This window comes from Camelina sativa, chromosome 3 (genome assembly GCF_000633955.1).
Source record: "Camelina sativa cultivar DH55 chromosome 3, Cs, whole genome shotgun sequence".
Classification (NCBI taxonomy): domain Eukaryota; kingdom Viridiplantae; phylum Streptophyta; class Magnoliopsida; order Brassicales; family Brassicaceae; genus Camelina; species Camelina sativa.
Window position 1 is genome coordinate 16,256,696 of NC_025687.1, and position 7,652 is coordinate 16,264,347.

General features: G+C 33.2%; 1 pseudogene; it reads left to right on the forward strand.

Annotated features, from left to right (window-relative positions):
- LOC104779037 overlaps positions 4,975–7,652 on the forward strand; it is a 4,142-nt pseudogene continuing 1,464 nt past the window's right edge.

Below are 7,652 nucleotides of genomic sequence, written 5' to 3' on the forward strand. Positions count from 1 at the left end.
CTGTTACTGCATGTTAGCTTCTTGTTTTGTAAACTAATTGATTGCATCTTGAGTGATTAGCAAAATTCCATTTGGATTGACACCTTCGATATTATAAATGCATAAGGTTAATTGAGACCTACTAGGATAGATAATAAAAGCCTAGTATCAACGACGTGACAAACCCAAACAAATCATGATGATACACTCTAAAGATTTCCCTCCGCTAGAAGACTTCGTCAAAGACAATATAGCATATAGCCAAAAGATACTCTCAAGAGATGTCAACTTTGCTGGTCAAGGAGAAAAAGTACTCAACTGGCAAACATAGAATGCCCTTGCCAATACCAACTATTGATACTCTAAATCATAAAGTTGATCAGTTAACGGATGGCTACAGTAAACGAATGACCAGTCTTCATAACTCAATAACATAAATTCATGGAAGGCTATCATTCTTCATCAATAAATGATGCATATGTCACAACAAATGGTGGTCAATACATCTCGATTCATAAGCAAAGAAGCTGAGATAGTTAGCCTCAAGAATCAATTAAAAGATCTCTGAAGCAGCCTTGATAGCATGGTTCGTAATCAGAATCAGAGTGGAGCAGATACATACTATAGTACCTTGGAAGCACAAATTGTTTAAAATCTTCTAAAAAATTTATAATTTTTTTTAGCGGAAAATTTTTGGTGCAAAAATTATTTGTCAAAATATTTTTTGTTGTAAGTTTTGTTGGTGAAAAATGTTTTGTCGGAATTTTTTTTGTTGTAAGTTTTGTTGGCGAAAAATGTTTTATCGGAATTTTTTTTTTGGCGGTAAATTATTTTGTTTTTTTGCAGAAAAAACTTATTTTTCATTTATTGACTTTAATATTATTCAAATAGAGGTAAAATGGCCATTTAAAATTACAAGAAAAAACAATAATGAAAATGACCAAAGAAAATTATCCTTTTTAAAAAGATATCTCAAAAGTGACATTGCTAACAAATTCTCTTTTTAAACTGAGATGTATTTGTAATTTTAAAAAAAAATAGATAATAATAAATTTATTTACTATGGATAATATGAACTGATAACTAAAATTAAATTTATAAAATCCCCACTTTTATCTTGAATCCATGAATGGCTATCATTTGTGTTGAGTTGTTTTGATTAGAGAATGAGTCGTCATGAGAAAAAAAACAATTTGTCCTCTCGAATATTTTATATTCCAGATGTAAACAATATTTTATATCTTCTTCCTCTATTGGACAAGTCGTATATTGCAGCAATAATTAAGACATATCAAAGTTATGGTCATAGTGATTAAGTCCCCTAATGTTATTGTGGAAGGTCATAATTATCCAAGAAGACAAATGTCGGCATTATTGTGCATGACGGCATGATTGTGGAAGACGAGATGTTGCAATACGTGTCAATCTTTACTCATGAGTCTTGATAAATATCTCCAAAATAGGCTTGTTGTTGATGAGTTTCGAAATCTAGACCTTTTAAATAATTAGTTAGCTCCATGGTTTGATTTTCTTTGTGTTGCTCCGTATCAATCATACTGCTTCTTGTACCAGTTCGTGTACTACTTTCAGAGTCAGTGTCAGCGACAGAGTCAACGAAGTATATGAATAAATCCGCCAATTCTTAGAACCGATCGAAGAGAACACAACGGTTAGGTTAAAATACAACGATTAAGCCATCTCTTTCTCACCCATGCTCAACAAACCAAGGAGTAGGTCACAAAACGATAAACGGCTACAAGTTCAAAGTTCAAACGATGAAAAATTGTAAATGTATTCTCTGCAATTACCAATCGGATATTGAAGTGTATGTGTAATGCTTGTGGGAAAGCTTGTTTTTATCATGCTGGTTAAAATTTGTTTGAGCATATATATATATATATATGACTCTATTGTCACTACAAGTCCTGCAATTAATATATGATATATCCATACCATGGATAAAAAGGATTAGCACTACCATATGTTGCAAACGTGTAAAAAAAAATTATCAAATAATACATCTTCTTAATGCTATAATATTTAATTACTATGCTTTGAAATTGTATACATTAACTGAAAGATAATATTACACACAAATATACTGTCATCAGAATCTGAGAATGAATGAGAGAGATGTCAAACATCAAGATTTATAAGCAAAGTATATGTACTTTGGAAATTTAATCTTTAAAATTTTTAATTCTTTGGAAAGAGATTTATAGTTATACTATTGGTCTCGGTTGAAAAGCTGGAAACAAACCCATTAAAGACAAAAAAAAATCGCAATGCACATGTGCTTTAAGAAAACAAATATGAATCACTACACACATAATCCAAAATGCCAATACAAAGGGTCTATCACCATAAACTACGCAATAAAAAGAGATATAAACTGAGTATGAAAGCATAGTTCTCTAATAAGTAACCATTACAACGTAATTAGTTGATTAATAACGAAAGTAAGGAGAACTAATAAAGCGATGGATTAAGAAGAGATCGTTGGTTTGCTAGTATTATTATATAGATTTTGGCATTAAAAACAAATTATTTTCTAGATCATAACTTTTCGTGTTTATTAGTTGAGCGTATAAGCACATTGATGTCTGTAATTTATTCTCACTAGTTTCATTGACTTACAGTCTTACACCAAGTCCAGGGAATCAATTTAACAAGACACGTGATTCAGAGTAAATGGTAAGAGACTTTTGAAATCTGCTGCACCTAAACATAACACACACTGTAATTAAGGACATTTTTCTCTCTAAGTCGTCGTAGCAATTTAATAAAACGCAAACGTGTGAAAAAAGTAAACCATGACATTAGGTTTTGAGGATGCCATCACCATACTCCCCGTAGTGTATTGTNTAAAATTACAAGAAAAAACAATAATGAAAATGACCAAAGAAAATTATCCTTTTTAAAAAGATATCTCAAAAGTGACATTGCTAACAAATTCTCTTTTTAAACTGAGATGTATTTGTAATTTTAAAAAAAAATAGATAATAATAAATTTATTTACTATGGATAATATGAACTGATAACTAAAATTAAATTTATAAAATCCCCACTTTTATCTTGAATCCATGAATGGCTATCATTTGTGTTGAGTTGTTTTGATTAGAGAATGAGTCGTCATGAGAAAAAAAACAATTTGTCCTCTCGAATATTTTATATTCCAGATGTAAACAATATTTTATATCTTCTTCCTCTATTGGACAAGTCGTATATTGCAGCAATAATTAAGACATATCAAAGTTATGGTCATAGTGATTAAGTCCCCTAATGTTATTGTGGAAGGTCATAATTATCCAAGAAGACAAATGTCGGCATTATTGTGCATGACGGCATGATTGTGGAAGACGAGATGTTGCAATACGTGTCAATCTTTACTCATGAGTCTTGATAAATATCTCCAAAATAGGCTTGTTGTTGATGAGTTTCGAAATCTAGACCTTTTAAATAATTAGTTAGCTCCATGGTTTGATTTTCTTTGTGTTGCTCCGTATCAATCATACTGCTTCTTGTACCAGTTCGTGTACTACTTTCAGAGTCAGTGTCAGCGACAGAGTCAACGAAGTATATGAATAAATCCGCCAATTCTTAGAACCGATCGAAGAGAACACAACGGTTAGGTTAAAATACAACGATTAAGCCATCTCTTTCTCACCCATGCTCAACAAACCAAGGAGTAGGTCACAAAACGATAAACGGCTACAAGTTCAAAGTTCAAACGATGAAAAATTGTAAATGTATTCTCTGCAATTACCAATCGGATATTGAAGTGTATGTGTAATGCTTGTGGGAAAGCTTGTTTTTATCATGCTGGTTAAAATTTGTTTGAGCATATATATATATATATATGACTCTATTGTCACTACAAGTCCTGCAATTAATATATGATATATCCATACCATGGATAAAAAGGATTAGCACTACCATATGTTGCAAACGTGTAAAAAAAAATTATCAAATAATACATCTTCTTAATGCTATAATATTTAATTACTATGCTTTGAAATTGTATACATTAACTGAAAGATAATATTACACACAAATATACTGTCATCAGAATCTGAGAATGAATGAGAGAGATGTCAAACATCAAGATTTATAAGCAAAGTATATGTACTTTGGAAATTTAATCTTTAAAATTTTTAATTCTTTGGAAAGAGATTTATAGTTATACTATTGGTCTCGGTTGAAAAGCTGGAAACAAACCCATTAAAGACAAAAAAAAATCGCAATGCACATGTGCTTTAAGAAAACAAATATGAATCACTACACACATAATCCAAAATGCCAATACAAAGGGTCTATCACCATAAACTACGCAATAAAAAGAGATATAAACTGAGTATGAAAGCATAGTTCTCTAATAAGTAACCATTACAACGTAATTAGTTGATTAATAACGAAAGTAAGGAGAACTAATAAAGCGATGGATTAAGAAGAGATCGTTGGTTTGCTAGTATTATTATATAGATTTTGGCATTAAAAACAAATTATTTTCTAGATCATAACTTTTCGTGTTTATTAGTTGAGCGTATAAGCACATTGATGTCTGTAATTTATTCTCACTAGTTTCATTGACTTACAGTCTTACACCAAGTCCAGGGAATCAATTTAACAAGACACGTGATTCAGAGTAAATGATAAGAGACTTTTGAAATCTGCTGCACCTAAACATAACACACACTGTAATTAAGGACATTTTTCTCTCTAAGTCGTCGTAGCAATTTAATAAAACGCAAACGTGTGAAAAAAGTAAACCATGACATTAGGTTTTGAGGATGCCATCACCATACTCCCCGTAGTGTATTGTGTGGTATGTCGGGGGGAGGTTTGGACCAATTTTCCACATATATTAAATTTCTATTTCATGGGATGATCTCACTGAAAAATCACCATATATATTAAGAAGAGTTGTAGAGAGTGGACAAGCGAAAACAAAATTACAAAGAAAACAAAAACCAAAAAAAAAAAGATAAAAAGGAAATGAAGTGTGTTCACTGGATTCGTTTGTGTGTTCTACTACTTGTCTTGAATACTAGTTCAGAAGAGCTCACCATTTCGAGCTCTTGTCCCACTCATTGTGGAAAGGTCTCGATACCGTACCCTTTTGGGATCGGAAACGATTGCTACCTCAACCGCTCGTACGAAGTCCAATGCAACCAATCTACCTCCGTCCCGTATCTGCCTAGTATAAAGAAAGAAGTGGTGCAAATCGACCATCCGAGACCAGTAAATATTTACGGGTCGTCCGTTCCGCATGGAACACTCCGCATCAAAACGGAAATAACTTCTGTGGGGTGTTCTGGGGCGAATGGACAAAACTTGAAAGAGCTTCTGAATTTCACGGGAACCCCCTTTTCCATCAGCGAAAATAACACACTCGTGTCTTTTGGGTGCAACAGCAAGGCTACACTAACGAATATTGATCCCAGAATTGTTGGATGCGTCTCCATTTGTGATGTAGATCATGACCTAATACCACAAATGTACACAGAATCAGGCTGCGATGGCTTTAAATGTTGCAACGCAAGTACACCTGCGGACGTCGGTCGAGTAATTGGCGTGAAAATAGAGAGCAACGACGGTAACGAAACAAGACAAGAGTGCAGTACCGATGAATATGGCCAACCCTCACTGAGGCCCAACAGAACTGATCCGAAAAAGCTTCACGCTGGGAAATATGCTACAATTGAGCTAAAGTGGCAAGTTATTACGTCTAATCTTTCGTTTGAAGAATCCTTGGGGTGCCGCCAAAACCTTTTCGACTTTCACTCTAGCCCTTGCTACTGCGCCGGTGATGAGCTCTACCTAAGATGTGCTTGTATCAATGGTTACGAGGGTAATCCTTACCTTCTAAACGACTGCAAAGGTAAATAATTGGAGCTCGCTCTCCAAATCATATCTCTACCTGGCCTATAGTTAAATTAAGATCATATCATATTATTTATTAATTTCTTGAATTTTCATTTTCATCTAGATGTTGATGAGTGTAAACAGCTCAAAGATGATGGACGTCCCGGCCTTTGTACTAAAAGCGGCGAAATTTGTCAGAACATTCCGGGTGCCTATCGATGTGTGCCCAAGAAGAGTAAAACATTAGCAATCTATATAGGTAAATCCAGTAACTTTATTTTAATTTTTCTCCTTAATTAAAGATCACTTTTTTTTTTAATTGTTGTCACATCTTCACTTTTAAAACTAATAATTTACTATTCAGCAAATATAAATTTTGTTCAACTTACTTTTCATGAAAAAAGAATTAGTTACACTTCTGCCTCATGTTTTCCAACCTTTTTTACTTCAACGTATTGTTTATACATCTTTTCATTGTTCCCATAGAACAAACTGCATTTTATGCTTTCACTTTAAAATTCTAAACCCCTAAAACAAATCACATTCGATTTCTAACATTTGAAAAATATTTTCTTTAATATATCTTAATCTTTCCATGAGAAACTAGCCAAAGTTTTATAAATTTTATTTCCCAATAAATGTAGAAAGGTTTTAAACAACTTGAACGCTTGACTATTTTTGTTAAGTTAATAATTACAGATTCCCTGTTAAGTTGTAAGTTTTATATAATAAGATAGTTAATGATGATTGACTAATTTGTTAACCAAAAAAAAGGGAAGATCATACACTTAACTGTAGATTAAATTTAAATTAAAAAAACTAGTAATGAAATAATAAAAAATATTAAATTTCAACACATTACGATATAATAACATTGTAATTTATAGATGATGTGGGAGTGAATGTACGTATTCGTTTGTTTTTTTTTTTTTTTTTTTTTTTTTTTNTTTGGTTAAGAAACAAAACTGTTTTCCGAAATTAGTTTTTGGTAACATATATCTTCATTAAAATTTTATCTTGAATAATTAATACATTTCATTTAATCACTAAAACTGTAAGACAATTGACGAAATTGATAACACTTGCAGGGGTCAGCATAGGTTTGACAGTGTTAGTGGTGAGCGTTGGAATATGGCTATACATCTTTATTAAGAAGTATAGAAAGACCAACCGCATGAAAAAGTTCTTTAAGCGAAATGGAGGTCTTTTATTGCAGCAACAATTGGCCTCTAGAGAAGGCTACGTAGAGAAAGCAATTGTATTCAGCTCTAAAGAATTGGAGAAAGCTACAGAGAACTTCAGTTTAGACAGAGTGCTTGGTCATGGTGGGCAAGGAACAGTGTTCAAAGGGATGCTTGCTGATGGTAGGATCGTAGCGGTAAAGTAATCTAAGGTCGTGGATCAAGATAAACTCGAAGATTTCATAAACGAAGTTTGCTTACTCTCGCAGATCAACCACCGAAACATCGTGAATATATTAGGATGCTGTCTTGAAACAGAGGTGCCCCTGCTTGTTTACGAGTTCATTCCCAACGGAAACCTTTTCCAACTTCTTCATGAAGAGGATGATCACACATTAATCACGTGGGAGTTACGTGTGCGAATTGCCATAGACACCGCGGGAGCTCTCTCCTACCTTCACTCGGCTGCGGCATCTCCTATTTATCACAGAGACATAAAATCTGGAAACATATTGTTAGATGAGAATTACCGAGCCAAGGTTTATTTTGGAACTTCACGGTCTATAAGCGTTGATCAAACTCACCTGACAACTGCGGTTATAGGTACTCCAGGATATGTTGATCCCG